This window comes from Macaca mulatta, chromosome 2 (assembly GCF_049350105.2).
Source record: "Macaca mulatta isolate MMU2019108-1 chromosome 2, T2T-MMU8v2.0, whole genome shotgun sequence".
In the NCBI taxonomy this organism is placed as follows: Eukaryota; Metazoa; Chordata; class Mammalia; order Primates; family Cercopithecidae; genus Macaca; species Macaca mulatta.
Window position 1 is genome coordinate 9,646,060 of NC_133407.1, and position 18,141 is coordinate 9,664,200.

General features: G+C 38.9%; 1 protein-coding gene, 1 long non-coding RNA gene and 1 pseudogene across 3 annotated transcripts in view; 2 read left to right on the forward strand and 1 right to left on the reverse strand.

Annotated features, from left to right (window-relative positions):
- Positions 1–12,755, forward strand: part of LOC144338995 (uncharacterized) — a 35,227-nt gene extending 22,472 nt beyond the window's left edge. Inside the window, exon 2 of the long non-coding RNA XR_013413516.1 lies at positions 12,577–12,755. This is a non-coding gene — a long non-coding RNA (uncharacterized LOC144338995). The remainder of the gene's footprint in view (positions 1–12,576) is intronic.
- TPRG1 (tumor protein p63 regulated 1) overlaps positions 1–18,141 on the reverse strand; it is a 365,690-nt gene that overhangs the window by 322,163 nt on the left and 25,386 nt on the right. For both annotated transcript variants that reach the window (XM_077991227.1, XM_077991224.1), the window contains exon 2: positions 3,422–3,927. The gene's annotated coding sequence lies outside the window, so the exon portion shown is untranslated. The remainder of the gene's footprint in view (positions 1–3,421; positions 3,928–18,141) is intronic.
- Positions 3,459–4,014, forward strand: LOC694128 (enolase-phosphatase E1 pseudogene; annotated as a pseudogene).

An 18,141-nucleotide genomic window follows, 5' to 3' on the forward strand; every position in this document is an offset into this window, starting at 1 on the left:
CTTTATACTCATTTAGAACACACTAATGGAAGTAGCCTGACACGTGGCTTTCCATTTTGCCACTCTTTCTCAAGAAATGTGATTAAAGAACTTGGAGTGGGCTGTTTCACACACAAATATTCAGACAGTCTCGTAGCAATAAATGACTGTCGCTTCTATTATCTGTCTGGCTCTGAGTTCTGTTATCTGTGGTGAATTGGTGCAGGGCTCTATAAAACAGTTTTTAGGCAGCCTCATTACTCCCTTCCACACCTTCTGCTCCATCTGAGTGATACTGCTGTGATTGCTGGGTAATGTTTGCCATTAGACGAGGCACATAAAAGAATCAAGCTATGACTAATTCACTTGATGGCTGCGTGCCCTGTGTCATGCTCATTAACACCTCTCAACTCTGTTATTAAAGAGAATCACACAGCAGACCTCAGCGGGCTCACATTTATACTATAGGCTGCCTCATTTTTCCATTGGAACCCCGTTTTTATCACAGATTAGTCCTGAGCACCCTTACCTTCTACCCCAGGCCTATTCCATCCTGTTACACTCATAAATGCTTATGAGAATCTACTGATAAGAAAGGCCTTTAGGTTGTCTGGAAATGAGTGATTTGCCCACTGAAGAATCAGCCAATATGATTTCAACAGAAAAGTCATCCTGAGATGCTCCTAATGAAAGTTCAATGAAAAAAAAAAGACAATAACAACAACTTAAACTATTTGTTGAATACATTAAAGTATATCCAACCCTTTTGTAACCATTATTTCCCTTGAGGTTCACAGCAACCCTGGGTGGTAAGCTGCATAAACAGTACCCTACTATTAGCTTCAACACTAGATTTCTAACTTAGAGGAGACATTATATAAAAGACTAATAGTTCATCTACAATGCTGAGCAAAATGTAAAGGAATAGCATCATTTTTGTTAGACTTTCTCAAGCTTAGTAATCAAAGTAATAGCAAAAACAGAAAGAGAGAGCAAACATTTTTCTTAGTACTGACTTATGTGTTCTAAGATGATAGGGGCATCATACTTACCTTCCTTAATCATTTAACTCCAACTGAATAGTCAGTCAGAAGTCCATAGAACTTTGGGGTCCTTAGGGTAAGTATTACAATTGTTCACCAATATCTGGATATTCTCTATTTCTGAGTACATGAAGGATTCCACTAATCTACCTCTCCAAGTTGGACATGGCCCTTTGACTTAATTTGACCATGAACTGTAAGTGGAAGCATTTCATTGCAGATACATGATTCTCTAGTTTGATTCTTCCCCTACCATAATTGTAGAAACTTGCATCTATATGGGGAGACCAAAATATTTAAGCAACTTAAAATACTGAGTCAGCACATGGGATACAGTTGTCCTGTAGAAACACCTAGATCTTCAGTAGAAACTGAATGAGCAGTAAATAAGATTGCATCACCAAAAAAAAAAAAAAAAACTACTGTAGGTCAGGTGCAGTGGCTCACACCTATAATCCCAACACTTTGGCAGGTCAACGCAGTAGGACCACTTCAGGCCCAGAGTTTAAGACCAGCCTGGATAACACAGCAAAACCTAGTCTTTACAAAAGAATAAAAAATTATCTGGCTGGGGTGGCATGTGCCTGTAGTCCCAGCTACTTGAGAGGCTTAAGTAGGAGAATCACTCAAGCCAAGGAGTTTAAGACTGCAGTGAGCAGTGATTGCACCACTGGACTCCAGCCTGGGTGACAGCCAAACTCTGTCTCAAAAAAAAAAAAAAAAAAATTAATGAGATTTTGGTTTTATTTGTTACCACAGCATAACCTAATTTCTACTGACGGATGCAATCTTTGTTTGCTCTAGATGTATCATACAATTCAGCTATTTTTAGAAATTAAAAAAAAAACATTAGAAAAACATGAGAAATGAAAAAACAGGGAAAAACACTGTAATGGGGCCAACTTGAATAGTATGTCCTCCATGGAACAATAAACTGCGACCAAGGTTAGCATCAAGGTCATGAAAAGTCATGGTAGCTCAACTAACACTAATTAATTGTAACGAAAAAAATCAAGAGTTTCTAATAGAAACGAAAGGTATCAATAATAAAAAGAAGCCCTCTTTAGATTAGGGTAAATCCACTGTGGGAAAGTGACGATAACAAAAACAAATTTGACATTCTGGTGGGAAAGGGAGATCCAATTATCTCTATCATGGGTCTGGTGACAGAATTTAGCAATGTATTCCTAAGTATTTGAATGCTTTTCCAGAAAGAGATTTCCTGGGCCAGCCAGATGTTTTCCTGTCCATTCTCTCTCCTACTGTAGGGCACCACTTACTCACCAGAAAAACTTGGAAGCCTTAACTGGACGCCTTCTATCTAGATTCTCCAGAACCTCCTTTGCGCTATGATTCCAGATTTGACTTTGCTGATAAGAAGAACTCACGTGAGATTTTGAGAGGCAGGACTTGGGAGATCAAGGCAGGCACATAGCTAACCAGAATGAAGTTATTCAGCTAACCAAAATAGTCAGTTGGGGGCTCTCCATGAAAATCAAGAATTGCATCTGTTTCCTAATACATTTTATAACTACTCACTACAGAGTTTCAGGCTTTTTTTTCTAACATTTTGGATATACCCTTCCTGATTTCTCTCCCAGGTAATCCCTAACTTCTATATTAAACTTTATTATTTCTGCATTGCTTTAAATGACTGTTTTCCTGTTCTAACAAGGACTGGAACAGGTAGAGATCTAGTTAGATATAGGTAGAGAGATTCTAGGCTGGTTGACTATAAAGTACTTTCAATGGTCAAAAATTAGGGTGGGTTTGTTCGAGAGAGAATGAGAGAAAGAGAGAATGAGAATGAATCAGAGAAGTGACTGAGTTCCCTTTGAAATAATACAGCAAACCCCAGGGTCCTACATTAGAGAACATATTTCCCTATAAAATGTTCGAGTTTTTCTTCTTTTACCATGAAAGATATAAGTGATACAATTGATGAAATGTGAATAATTTCTATAAGATTAAATACTGCACTCAAGTTAATTTCTTGATTATGATTGTACCCTGGTTATGTAAAAGAATATTCTTATTTTTTGGATGAATTCAGGGCTTCTGGGCAGCAGCCTTCTCTAGTTCCGGGTGTGCAGATGCGGCCTCTCCCAACCAGGCCAGGCTGCACACAGTCACTGGCTCCAGGACTGTACAGGGCCGCAGCCCACGCTGCCCTACATCCTCCCTACCTACAGGCAGATTCCCATAGTGGCATTCAGTAGGGAAATGGTCATGCTTTTGGTGCCCACCGAAGTCAACCTGATCCTGTTAGACATGGAAGGACATTTTATAGTTGCCTTATATTGAAGAAAATGTTAGAGTATCTGCACACACATTAGGAAGAAGAGGAATGCCCGTAGCATATCAATCTCTTTAGGAAACGGGCTGAAGAGGACGCTCACCTGGATGGGACTGTTCCTATCCCTGCAGCAGGAAGATATGCGGCATGGGAATGGAGTGGATGATCTGCAACAGATGATCCAGGCGGTGGTAGATAAGGTGCGCTGGCAGACGTCCCTGGACGGAAGGACCACCGTGTTCAAACAGCTGCAGGGCCACACATGAAAGGCAGCATTTGCAGCTCGGCCCATGAAAGCAGAGTTCTTTGCAGATGCATTTCCAGCAGTCAGGAAGTGGAGAGAGGCTGGAATGAAGGTGTGTATCTATTCCTCAGGGAGTGTAGAGGCACAGAAACTGTTATTTGGGCAGTCTGCGAAGGGAAACATTCTTGAGCTTGTGGATGGCCCCTTTGATACCAAGATTGGACACAAAGTAGAGAGTCAAAGTTATAAAAGGATTGCAGACAGCATTGGGGGTTCAACCAACAACAGTTTGTTTCTGACAGATGCTACTCAAGAGGCCAGTGCTGCTGAGGAATCAGATGTGCACGTAGTGGTGGCGGTGAGACCTGGAAACAGAATTAACAGATGATGAGAAGACTCACTACAGTCTCATCACATCCTCCAGCAAACTGCACCTGCCCTCCCCAACCTAAGGAAGGGTTTCCAAGGAAGACCACACTGTTGCTCACAGAGTCATCCCTGTTGTGTCCAGTTTTATTCTAATAGTAAAAGTAACTTACTTAGAAAACACACATGTATACACATATGTATGCCAGTATGTGTATATATATACACACACATATGTGTATATATATACACACACATATGTATATATACACATATATATGTGTGTGTATATATATACAGAGAAAATTGCTAAAATACTTATCTAATGTGTGATGTTTATAAAGTCATGTACCAAAATGGAAAGCTACTTTGAGAAATTATTATGTATCTTTTGAGAAATAATTATGTATATATACATATATACATATACAATTTTGCTGTCTTTTGGAGCAGAAACAAAAACCTTTGTCTTTGATATGTAAGGAGTCATATATGAAATACAGCTGTTATAATCTTCTAAATCACAGTTAAACAGGGGCGCAGAATTATTATTAGAAGTCTTTGAAATATTTCATTATTTAAATAACTAAACTTCTGAATAATTTCTCAAAGTAGCTTTCCATTTTGGTACATGAATTTATAAACATTGCACATTAGATAAGTATTTTAGCAATTTCCTCTATTAACTACACTTTGCCCTCAATAAGGTTTAGATTATTATTTCATACAATTTCTACATATAAGCATCTTTAAATAAGTTTTGTTTTCACTGAACTGAGTCTCTTTTTTCACTTATATGCCTCTGGAAGTTAATTTGAGCATACATACCTATATATGTATATATATACACACACACATATATATATGTGTATATATATAAGATTATAACAGCTGTATTTCATATGTGACTCCTTACATATCAAAGACAAAGGTTTTTGTTTCTGCTCCAAAAGACAGCAAAATTGAAAAAGAAAACTCACTTGAGTCTTGATCAATCAAGTGTCTTTTACTTAAGAAGAAACTTGCTAATCAGCATGGCACCCATAGCAAGCAGCTGCCTTACTAGTGGAAAAGATGCACTGATGTAACAGCTAAAATAGCAAGGTGGCTCCTAATGTTTAACAGAACGATCCTAATCCTGCTGGTTGTTATCATTACAGATTTTATAGTTGCCTTTTGAACTGCTTCTGAGCACAGTTTGAAAATATATGTTAATTGTTATTTACTATTTAAAGTAGTTTTTACTGAAATCAGTCCGTAAGATTAAGACAAGCCCTAATACGTAATATTTTCCTTTGGAATGGAGGTGAGAAATGTAAATTTCATAACACCAGTGTTAATCTTAGTTTAATTCTAATAGGATGCCATGTCAATTGCATGTTGTGATTAATAAAAGCATTTTATTCTTAAAAAAAAGAATATTCTTGTTTTTCAGTTTTGTTTTTGTTTTTTTGAGACAGAGTCTTGCTCTGTCACCTAGGCTGGAGTGCAGAGGTGCGATCTTGGCTTACTGCAGCCTCCGCCTCCTGGACTCAAGCAATTCTTCTGCCTCGGTCTCCTGAGTAGTTTGGATTACAGGCACGTGCCACCATGCCCAGCTGATTTTTGTATTTTTAGTAGAGACAGGGTTTCACCATGTTGGTCAGACTGGTCTCAAACTCCTGACCTCAGGTGATCTCCCTGCCTCAGCCTCCTACAGTGCTGGGATAACAGGCATGAGCCACTGCACCTGGCCTATTCTTGTTTTTTGAACATACATACTGAAGTTCTTAGAGTTTGCAACTTACTCTGAGAGGGATCAATAAGATTAGATAGAAATAAATAAAGAATGAATGAATAAATATAAAGCAAAGATGCTAAAATGTTAACTATTTGGGGGCACTATGGATAAATTATATTCAGACATTTCTTGTACTAATTTTGTAACTTTTTAATATCTAATAGTGTTTTAAAATAAGATGTTAGAAACGTATATTACAAGAATATGGAGTCAATTTTTTTTTTTCTTATCTCTCCTGCTAATCACAACTAAAACCCCTGAACACAAACATGAAATAAACACCTTGTCTGAAAGGCAGAGAGAAGAAGGTAGACAGTCTAGGGACCTCTGGATACAAGAGACAACACAGTGGTGAGTTCTCTTTTCATCTCACATAATTCAAACTTTGCAGTGCAGAAGATGGAAACCCAGAAACATCGAATGGGCCCAGACAAATAAATAAAGTCCCACCAAAGTCAGCTCTCTAGCCAAAGGACCAGGACGGGGGAGCCTAGCAAGACAGAAGTCCTTTTGACAATAACCACCCTATTCTACCCGGACTTCACAGAAAAAAACTTATGCCTCTTTTCACATACACCAGCAAAGGCCAAGGAGGAACCGAGAATTCCACCGTCACCTGGCTGCAATGAGCCCCTTGCAGGAGGAGTGTCTGAGAAGGCCAAGTTACAAGCTGAATCTTTCATCGCCATAGGGCAAGGACAATTTCTCCCACCTACTCAGTGTCAGTCAAAACCACAGGGAGAGCCTGGACTTCCACACCCACTAAGCAGAAATGAAACACTCTCTTATTCCTTTCTGGAGTCCTATCAAAAAGGGCCTAGTTCAGAGTTAGGACTTTCACCACTTCCCATGGTCCTGAGACTGCCACCACCATCACCACTGTCCCGTGTGGGAAGTGAAGGCCACGGGGACATCAGTAACCTAGCACTGGCCTCTTCCAGCTAAGCAGGTATCAGCAGAGGCTCCCGGTAGGAAGCCGGAACTCTCAACTCAGCAGTAAGGAGGAACCCACTCTATTGTGTGTCAAAGGAGGCCAAGTTGGTAACAAGACAGTGTCCTACTCTTTCCCTACTGAAGTGGTATCAGAAAGAACAAGCTAAAACAGAAGGTTGTTAGTAAGATCCAGTTTTTCATAACATAACGCCCAAAATGTCCAGATTTCAATTTAAAACGTTCATGCCAAGTACCAGGAAAGTCTTGAACTGAATGGAAGAGAATAAAGCACAATCAATAGAAGCCAACGCTAAGATGACAGTGACGTTAGAATTATCTGACAAATATTGTAAAGCAGATATCATAAAAATGCTTCAATAAATAATTATTAGCATAGTTGAAGCAGATGAAAAAATAACAGAAAATCCTAGTAAATATTTCTCAGCAAGAAATATAAAATATTATAAAAGACAAAATGGAAACATTAGAACTTAAAAATGTAATAACTGAAATAAAAAACTCAATGAGGGGTTCAACAGCAAGATGGAGGAGACATACTAACTAGTGAACTTTAAGAACAGTAGAAATTACTCAATTTGAACAACAGAGAAAAAAATAGGCTAAGAAAAATATGAACAAAGTCTCACTTCCTGTGGAAATATAACAAAAGACATAACATTTATGTCATGTAAATGCCAGAATTAAAGGAGGAAAACTGGAGAGCTGAAAATGTACTTAATGTAATAATGAACTCAAACTCCCCGAATCTGGCCAAAAAAATTCTGTAAATCTGCAGATCCAAAGGCTGGATGAATCACAAAGAGAAGAAAAAAAAATTCATACCAAGACACATTATAGTCGAAGATCTCGAAAAAAAAATTGAAAGTGATGAAGAAACAGCAAAACCATACCTATATAAGAAAAAAAATATCAAATAACAGTGGATTTCTCATCAGAAATCATTGAGGCCAGAAGAAAGTGACATAACATTTTTCCATGTGCTTTACAAAAAAAAAAAAAAATTGTCAAGTAGTAATCTATTAGGCAGTGAAAATATTATTTAAGAATGAAAGGATATCAAGACACTTTCAGAGACAAAAAAACAAGATAATTTGTCAGCAGAAAACTTATCATAGCAGAATGGCTAAGAAAGTTCTCTAAACAGAAAATAAAAGATTTTTTTAAAGACTCTTGGAACATCAGAAAAAAGAAAATAAATAGTAAGCAAAAATATAAACAAATAAAATAGACTTTCCTCTTCATCTTGAGTTTTCCTAACCGTGGTGACTGAAGAAAAAATTACAACACTGTCTAATGTGAAGTTAAATGTATATAGAGGAAATATTTAAGATATTATAAGAATATTATAAATAAGAAATGCAAAAGAAAGTAAAGTCTATACACTTCATTTAAACTGGCAAAATGATGATACAAGTAAATAGTGATAAGCTATGTACATATATTGAAAAATTAACAGCAACCACCAAAAATCCTGTATAAAGAGATAACACTCCAAAAGATAGGAAAAAGTCAAAATGAAATGCTAAACAGTGTTCACATAACACAGAGAATGACAGAAAAAAAAAAAAACAAACACAAAAAATAGAATAAACCCAAACCATAAAATTAAAGGGAAAACTTAACCTTAAGAGATCAATAATTGTATTAAATATAAGTGAACTAAATACATCAATTCTTATTTAAAAATAAAAACAGAGATTGACAGGAGAAAAAAGAAGAAGAAAGTGGGAGAAACCACTCTACCTGATATTAAGGCTTAATCAATACAGTATGGTATTTGGTTGAGGAATAGACACATAGATCAATGGAACAGGTTAGAGAACCCAAAACCAGACTCACACAAATATGCCTAACTGATTTTTGACAAAGGTGCAAAAACAATCCAATGGAAAAAAGGTAGCCTTTTCAATAAATGGTGCTAGAGTAATTGGACTTCTATAGACAAACAGTGAACCGTGACATAATCCTCACACTTTATATAAAAATTAACTCAAAGTGGATCATGGACTCAAATGTAAATTACAAAGCTAAAAACATTTTATAATAAATATAGAAATTATTCTGGCATATTATGAGCTAGGCAAAAAATTCTTAGAATGGACACTAAAGGCATGATCCATAAAAAGAAACAAATGATAAAGCAGATTTCATCAAAATTACAAACTTGTGATCCACAAAACACTTCTATTAAGGGGAGGATAAGACAAGCTATAAACTGGGAAAATATAAGCAAAGTACATACATAACAAAGAACTGCTATTCAGAATATATAAAAACCCTCACAATTCAACAGTAGAAACAAACAAGCTCATGAAAAGAAGTCCATCATCATTAGCCATTAGAGAAATGCAAATTAATATCATAATGAGATACCAATATATACCCAGTGGAATGGCTAAAATAAAAACATAGTGACATCAAACTTCAGTGAGAATGCCAAGAATTTGAGTCATCCTTTACATTGATTTGGGAATGTAAAGAAGTATAGCCATTCTGGAAAACAGGCTATTTTCTTTTAACTTAATATGCAGCTACCCTATGACCCAGCAATTGCATTCCTGGCCATTTATTCCAAAGAAATGAGGATTTGTGTCTTACAAAAACCTATACACATTAGTTTATGGCACTATATTCGTTTGCTAGTGCTGCCATTAACAAAGTACTGCAGAGTGGCTTAAACAGTAGCTATTTATTGTCTCACACTTTTGGAGACTGGATGCCCAAAACCAAAGTATCAGCAGGGTTGCTTTCTTCTGAGGGTTGTGAGAGAGAATCTGCTCCATGCCTCTCACCTCACTACTGGAGGTTTCCTGGAAATGGGTGTTCCTTGGCTTGAAGAAGCATTGCCCCAGTCTCTGACTTCATTTTCACATGGCAGTCTCTCGGTGTACATGGCCGTCTCTAAATTTGACTTTTTCATAAGGACACCACTCATATCGAATAATGGCCTACATTAATGATTGTATTTTAATTTGAGTACCTCTGCAAAGAGCCTACCTCAAAATAGGGTCACTTTCTGAGGTACTGGGGGTTAAGAATTCAACATTTTAGGAGAACGAGATTCAATCTGTAACAGGCACCTTTGTAATATCCCATAACTGGAAACAGCCCAGAAGTCTTTCAATAGGTGAATGTTTAAACAAACTCTGGCATGTCCATATCATAGAATAGTACTCAACAATAAAAAGAAAAATATATTGATCTATGGTTACTACCTGGATGACTTTCCAGGAAATTGCACTGAGTGGGAAAAGCCAATCCCAAAAGGTTATATACAGCATGATTCCATTTATACAGCATTTTTGAAATGACCAAATTATAAAAATAGAGAACAGATTGGTAGTTGCTAGAGGTAAGGAGGGGATGGCATGAGAAGGATGAGGATGTGGCTAAAAGGGCAGCACAAGGGCTCCCTATGGTAGGGAAATGTTCTGTATCTTCACTGCACCGAAGTTAATACCCTGGATGTAATATTGTACTAGAGTTTTGCAAGATGCCACCATGGGTAGATACTGAGTAAAGGGTATATGAGGTATCTGTATTGTTTCTTTCACCTGCATATTTATTTAAAATTATCTCAAAATTGGGCCGGGCATGGTGGCTCACGCCTGTAATCCCAGCACTTTGGGAGGCCGAGGCAGACGGATCACGTGAGGTCAGGAGTTTGAGACCAGCCTGGCCAACATGGTGAAACCCTGTCTCTACTAAAGATACCAAAAAAAGAAAAAAAAATTAGCTGGGCGTGGTGGTGGGCATCTGCAATCCCAACTGCTCAGGAGGCTGAGGCAGGAGAATCGCTTGAACCCAGGAGGCAGAGAGCCGAAATCGCACCACTGCACTTCAGCCTGGGAGACAGAGTGAGACTCCATCCCAAAAATTAAAAAACAAAAATAAAATAAGGTAAAATAAAATTATCTCAAAATAAAAATTTTTATCAAATAAAATGTTTTAAAAGTTTGCACTATTTTCTCAAGATTATAGTAATCCTATATAATAAAAGTTGAAGGCTTGGAAAATATAGACTAATACATAGATAAACATTTAAAAAATCATTCATAATGTAATGTAAGGTTGGACTGTTTCTTACAATTTAAAATGTTACTGTATACATGTAACCTAGATAAAATCTGGGATCGTCCTGCCCCATAAAAGGCAGATAAGATTGAGTCAAACACATCTTCATTCTTATATCCCTGACAGTGTTCTGTGAAAATTGAAACAGTCTTCTCCAGATTTCTGTTTTTACTTAAAGGTAGGAGTAGAAAGTGCTTACAGCTCACAGATAACTGCGTTTCTGGAAATCAGGTTTGTTTAATCAGTTCCATCTATAGGTCATCTACCAGGTCCACTCACGGCATATCCAATGACATTGCATACTTGGTTTCCCCAAAACTCTACCCTCTTGAGATAGTTGTGTGCATAGTATGTTTTATTGATGATCAAAGGAAGGTGGCTGAGGAGAGTACTACATCACACCAGCAAAAATATGTTCAAACCAGACATCAGATTTCTTCATTCTAGGAAGACTTGATTCTCCCACAACCAGATATTGTTCCTGTCCAATTTTCACTCAAGGTCTTCAAGGCTTGTGCTATCTTCTAACTTCTCATGTTTTCCCCTACCAAATTTCAGCTCATGGTTTATTCAAATAAGTTTAAACCAGGTGTGGTGGCTCATATCCGTAATCCCTACACTTTGAGAAGCTGAGGCAGCTGGATTACCTGTGGTCAGGAGTTCAAGACCAGTCTGGCCAACATGGTGAAACCCCATCTGTACTAAAAATACAAAAAATTAGCTGGGCGTGGGTGGTGGGCCCAGCTACTTAGAAGGCTGAGACAGGAGAATCGCTTGAGCTCTTGAGGCGAAGGTTGCAGTGAGCAGTTTGTGCCACTGCACTCCAGCCTAGGCAACAGAGTGAGACTCCATCTCAAAATAATAATAAGTTTAATCTTTTCATGTGTTATTTTGGCTGCTGGTAGCCCATGATCTCTAAGAATCACTTTCCCACTCATCAGGTGTCAAGAATTTTTCTAAACCAATATTTATTCTTCCTTAACAGAAGTTATTGTGTCATTTATTAAGAAAATCCATTTATTTTCTCGGACACACACTTGCTACAAAAGAATATGCTCTCACTAAATACTGCTGGCCATGTGTCCAGGGACATATCTAGCAACAGACGTTATCATTATTATAATCTTCAGTTTTCTAAAGTGTTTCTTATATTGGGCTCTTTAATCACATTTGGGGAAATGAAGGCATCTCAACAATTATTACATGAACAAAATAATGATAATAGGTAAAGACATAGATGAGAGTTTCTCCTCTTTCTTTGTTACTCAGGCCCCCGTGTTACCAGAGCAGTAATATGCTGAATCTCAAAGGATCAATCATGATAGGTGATTGGGGGTGAATTGTATGTCCCTCCCTCCCCCTTGTTGAAGTCCTGAGTCCTATTACCTCAGAATGTGACTATCATTGGAGATAAGCTCTTTAAAAAGGTAATCAAGTTAAAATGAAGTTGTTAGGGTGGGCCACCATCCATTATGACTAGTGTCCTTGTAAGAAGAAATTAGGACACAGAAACACATAGAGGGAAGACCATGTGAAGACACAGGCAGAAGGCAGCCATCTAAAAGCAAAGAAGAGAGGTCTCAGAAGAAGCCAGTCTTACTGACATCTTGATCTTGCACTTCTCCCATCCAGAATCATGAGAAAAAAAAATTCTGTTGTTTGAGCCACCCAGTCTGTGATACTGTTATGACTATCCCACCAAACTAACACAATGGGTCTAGGGGTCTAGTCACTCATGGCAATTTGTTTTTACTTTGCATGTGACCCAGTTATGAGAAATACAATATAAGAGGAAACCTTTTAGGTCTTTAAAATGAAAGTATCTTCTGTTGTGTTTTAGTCATTATTGTATAAAGATGTGGTTCAGAACTGCAGCAGCCATCTTGAAACCATGAAGAAAAGAAAAAGAAAATGCAAGAGACATTGATCTTAACCCTTGACATTGATGATCTACCCCCAGAACTGCTAATCTCTGGACATCTCATTTGTAAGTTTTATTAATAAATCTCCATTGTCTGAGTTAGTTTTGACAGGTACTCTTTTATTTGTATCCAAAAGCATCAAAACTGTTAAACCTCCAAATACTGCATGAACTGTTTCCATAGGAAGTCAGTCCACTCTTTGAAATCAGGAAGATTCATTGTTAGAGGTAATACTAGTAGAGCAATCACAAGATTGAATTTTACCACATCACAAAAGTAGAGGGAAATGGACAGAGGTACTCTGTGAAAAGACTTCCTCCCTAGGTCTTGGCACATTAGGAAATGTTTACTGAGCATCATTTATGTACCTGTGCTTGGTGTCATTTCCATTGGAAGGGAAATTGAGTCTTGAATCTGAATTCGGTTCAAAATTGTTTATTGTGTATATGGAGACTAAATATTTTAGCAAGACTCATTTGGCTGATGAGTAAATCCAAACGAGTGAGGTAAATCCTGGCCTGTTGCCTCTGGCTCCAAAAGCAGCCAGACACTGTCCTCTCCACTTTCTGCTTCATGCCATGATAGAGAGGCCTCTTGTAATAGAAAAACCACTAGTCAGATGAGACAATACCTGAAGAAACAACATCAAATGGCATGTCTGTTGGTAGCCACAGGGGGACTGCACAGCTGTGGATCTCTGCTCCAGAGAGCAGCCCACCGGCACGGGCTGCCTGCCAGAGGGTAATCGCAGCTTGTAAAGCCTGCTGGCGCCACCGAGACACAGTCAACTGCCCCTCTCCCTTGAGCCTCATTGCTCCAGAGGTGGGAGAACAGGGAGAACAGCTGACACAATTGGTGGCAAGTTAAATTGTCTGTCTGAACCATGCAATTCATCATTGGAGGGAGGAGGGGCAAGTAAAACAAGCCTTCGGGTTTTTTTGTTTTTTGGTTGTTGTTGTTTTTTTTTAAATTTGTTTTTGTGATGAGCGCCAAGAAATCATTATTTTCCCTCCAGGTGCCCAATAACTGAAAAGCCACTTTTGCAGGCGCCAACGCTGCCATCTCGGTATTGTTGTTGCCCCACTGAAGAGTGGGTAGGGACTGGCAGTTAGACAGACTGTGTTTTAATTGGCCTCCTCCTGGAAGAGAAAGAGCCAAATGTTTGCAGGATGCTTACTCGAGCCAGTTTCAGAGTAATAAAAGTGCATCTTTGATACGCAGAGAGTTTATGTTCTTCATAAAAATGCTAATTTCAATCTTTGCTGAGAGGAGTGGCAAGAATGCTTTCCCCCTTAGGCTTTTTAATACGAATACAGTTGTACTATGTGGATGACCTTGTGCTTATTAAAGAGGGGCAAAGCTTAAGTCCTGTCTACAGCCTTTCAAATCCCACTCTAAGGATTTTACCACTGTGAATATGAGAGTATTCAAACTCTTTTCATGGAAAACTGGAAAGCAATGTATTTGTTTCTTTTAAAAAAAAAAAAAAAATCTCTAATACAAATACACAGGGAGAGCTTACCATATTTTTTTCCTTCATTGAGTATGTTTTTCCAAGGTCAATTTAGAGGTTCTTCCTACTTGGCTGAGAAAAACTGGAGCCCCAGTAACTGCGTTCACAGCCCTCTCAGTGGCTTGGAAACCTTCCCCACCTACAGATGCTACAAGAAGTTGCTGATGTTTTTCCCGGGCCCCAATGTTTGCTTCTCTCGCTACAGAGAGGGAAGACAGGGTGATGAGTGAGGTTTTATTTGTCCTGTGGGATGACTCATTCAGTAAGAGTTTCTGACCCAGAATTCTAATCTTTCTCTTCTCTGTTCATCCTTCTTCCCATCCCCTTAGATTTTTCAGTCCTTGGGCAGGTTTCCAGTCACCCTCTCCCATCATCCTCTCCCTCAATCTCAAAATACAACAAGACTTCCTTTAAAAAGTTAAACTTCCCACAATTGCCTTCAATTCACTCTGGGAACTTGTTTAAAGGGCAGGGGTTTTGAAACATGATCAACAAAATAATCAGTTCTGGATTACATTAAATAGTATCCTTACAGACTGCGCCAAACCTTAAGAGGGAAAACAGCTACCTTCAATCTCTCTCACCATGAATGGGACTCTGTGTCTCAAAACTTTTTATTGAATATTTCCCGAAATGAAGTCTGTCTTTCCAATAGGGAGAGCGTGCAGTCTTTCTCAGAACTCAGACCCATCTTCACCCCAGCTGCAGCCAGGTGTGGCTCAGCAGCTTTCAGCAGCTCTCTGACGCTGCACTGTGCCTCCCTAGCTGACACTCTGCGTTCTCCAGAATGCTGGTCTATTTTTTTGAAAGGGTCAGACGAGAGGGCATTACATACGAAGAAATCAAAACACAGTAGACTAACTGAACAAAACACCACTAATCAATTTTCACTGAAGCCATGCAAATGCAAGTGATTGAATATCAAACTTTATTTTCCTAATGCCTGGTTTCTAATAACCCCATCATCTCTTCTAATTCACTGTAACACATACAAATTGCAGTTCTCTAAACCTCCTCTTCCCACCTGTAAATTGGACGAAAAAAAAAAGAAAGAAACGCAGAATAATACTAACTCTTCTATTCTTTTTTAAGAAGAAGTTCCTAGCAAAAACAGGAATACTTCTTATGAAGATGCTGCTGCCCAGCTTTACAATGCACTGCCCTTTTATTCCAGGTCACATAAAAAATGGCCATATCCAAACTATCTCTTCCGCATGTTTTAAATCTAACGCAATCCAGTAATAACCAAGAAACCCAGTTAATAGACGCTGCTGTGGACTGCATCTTAAAGGAGACAGTTTCTACCCCCACACCAGAGTGACAAAGGCCAGAGGGGTCAGTCAAATCAAACTGTGTGTTAGGGAAAACAGAGGCTTTAACTCAAAGACTTTCTACAAACGCCAAGTTTAGGTCAAGGCTAGTGTCACAGAACAGATTAATTGGTATCAAATGCTATCATGCTGTCCTGGAAGTATGAAGAGCGAACAGTTACCTAATGGATGGGATGAAAGGATGGAGAAAAAGCTTGTGAGCATGTTATGAAAGGCTTCAGTGAGGAGTGGAGATGTCTTCCTTGAAGTGTTGACATCTGCATTAATCAAGGTGTCTCTTCAATTAACCAAGTGACGAATGGCTGGGGGCAGTGAGGCAAAGAGAGTGCTGTGGGCAGAAGGAACCACCTTAGCAAGAGCATGGAGACAAGGAAGAGGATGGTGTGACAGCGAACAAAAGAACATATGAATGACGAACGAATGAGTAAATAAATGGTACGAAATGAGTAGGTAACATGGAGGGGCATTGATGGCATTTGAGAAGGAAAACAACATAGTCAGACAAATGAACATAGCAACATCATGCTGTAAGGCTCGGTAGTATCAGAAGACAGATAAGCCTGTGATTTCTCATATTTTTTGTATAAGGTCAAATTTAACAAGTTTTAACATTAATTTTTTGATGTGCATCTTCCCCCATGAGAACAGGTGCAAATTCTTTTTGTCTTGTTCACTTCTATATTTCCAGCACCTACTAGATGTCTAGTATATAGGAAGTATCCAATCAATGCATATGTTGAATGAATGAGCACATGGATGAATAAATGTATGGAGTTTAAGGAAGCCTAGGACAATGACAGCGAGGACAGAAACAGATGTACCAATGCAAGTCTTCATGCAGTATTAAAATCAACACCATTTGGCAACTGATTAGATTTGGGGATGTGGGGGTGGGGCAGAGGTGACAGATTTTGGGATCAAGCTGGTTTGGGTGACGCTGGAAGGTTGCACAAGATCAACAGTGTGACCAGGTTCAGAAGGAGTTGAGGTTGGCTTTGGTCCTGTCAGGTTTGGGCTGTGATGGCAATCTTGTTTAAAATGTCCAGAAAAACTGGGAATGCAGAACTGGGGCTCAAAAGAGAGAGTAAAGCTAAAAAGAGAGGTTTGACTGCTCCCTCTAAAGAAGTATCAGTTAAAGCTGTGGGCAAGGATGGACTTGTCCAGGAGGGAGGACAGCGAAGAGAGAGCACACAAAGATAGTGCCTCAGGGAGGAAGGCAAGATGAGCTGAAGTCTGAAGTTTGGGAACCAAGTTTTGATCTCCTGATCCAGTTATCTGATCTCTTATGCATTCAGCTGTCCCAGAAAACAGCACAGATCCTTGTTCTGCCTAGGGAGATGAGCCCTTTCAATGCATACTTCTTTCCAGCCATTAACTACAATCACCACTTCTTGCATCAACCACTAACTGTGGCTCAGAGATTGCCACTTGAGGCTGCACATTGCAAACTTATTTTCGCCTCTGATGCTATTTAGTTTCTGATGGTGTTATTAAAATAAAAGGCTATTTTTTAATGAGCTGGGAGAGAATCCACTTAACCGAATTGTTCGTAAAAGGAATAAAACACGTCAAGACTCTGCTTTGCGCCAATCCACCAATATAGGATCCTGCCGTTGCAAGAACCTTCTTATGTAAATATTTACAAGGAGAGTAAAAAAAGAAAGCGGTTTGGGGAGCCACCAGATGGAATAATACAAGAACAAACTTGAACACAGTCAAAATGGGCTTCACCAACAACAGGAGTCCTCTTAGGAATCTACCATTGCCTGGGGGGTGAGAAAGAAAGAATAGAGAGTTAAAAGGAAAAACGGTTTCTGGCAAAGCTTCTCTTGGGACTTATTTTAGCTAATCTCTGAAAACTAGGTTTTCGCTTTTATTAAAATCTTCAAAAACAATTTATAATAAACTCTCTAATAGTATTTATGAGTTAATTCATTATCCGTCACTTTTGCCTCTCTAACCAAGCTCTACTGTTGTCTCCCAAAGATTTTCAAAGATGCTGCTTTGGTGCTCGTGGGTGGTTAAGCAGGAGTGAAGCTTTCTGCAGGGTTCTCTTCCCCAAGTCCCAGGCTGGCCCCTTTGCATCTGACTTCTAAGGCAGAAGAGTCTGTTCAAGCTGCCGCACATGAGCCTATTATGCATTCTTAGTTTCCATTTCTCCATCTGCCTTGAGTAGTCTAATTACAAGGAAAGGAGCAATAACAGATATATCAATTATATAATGTTCTTGCAACTGCTCTTTGGCCTCCCCTCCCATCTCTCTGGGTCCCCTATGCAACCATTTTCTGACTCAGAGCACATTTCAAGCAAACTTGGCTCACAATGCATTTTGCAAATAAACCACAAAATAACATGATTGTAAAAATGTTAGCTGCAAAAGTAATAAATAAGAAACTAAATAAGCACGTAACCACAGAGCCTTGTCTGGCTCCTCGGCTCGCTGACCACAGCAGTTCTCTGTTGTCTGTCCTCACCAGGGGACAGAGTGAGGATGCTAAGAAAATGGGAAGACACAGCATCCTCGCCCAGGGGTCTCATTGGTGGAAGTTACACGTAGATAGATCGTTCTCTCATTTTAAGACAAAGTTTTATGTCAGAGCTCCCCAGTTTAGAAAAACATTGTCAGAGAAGGGGAGAAG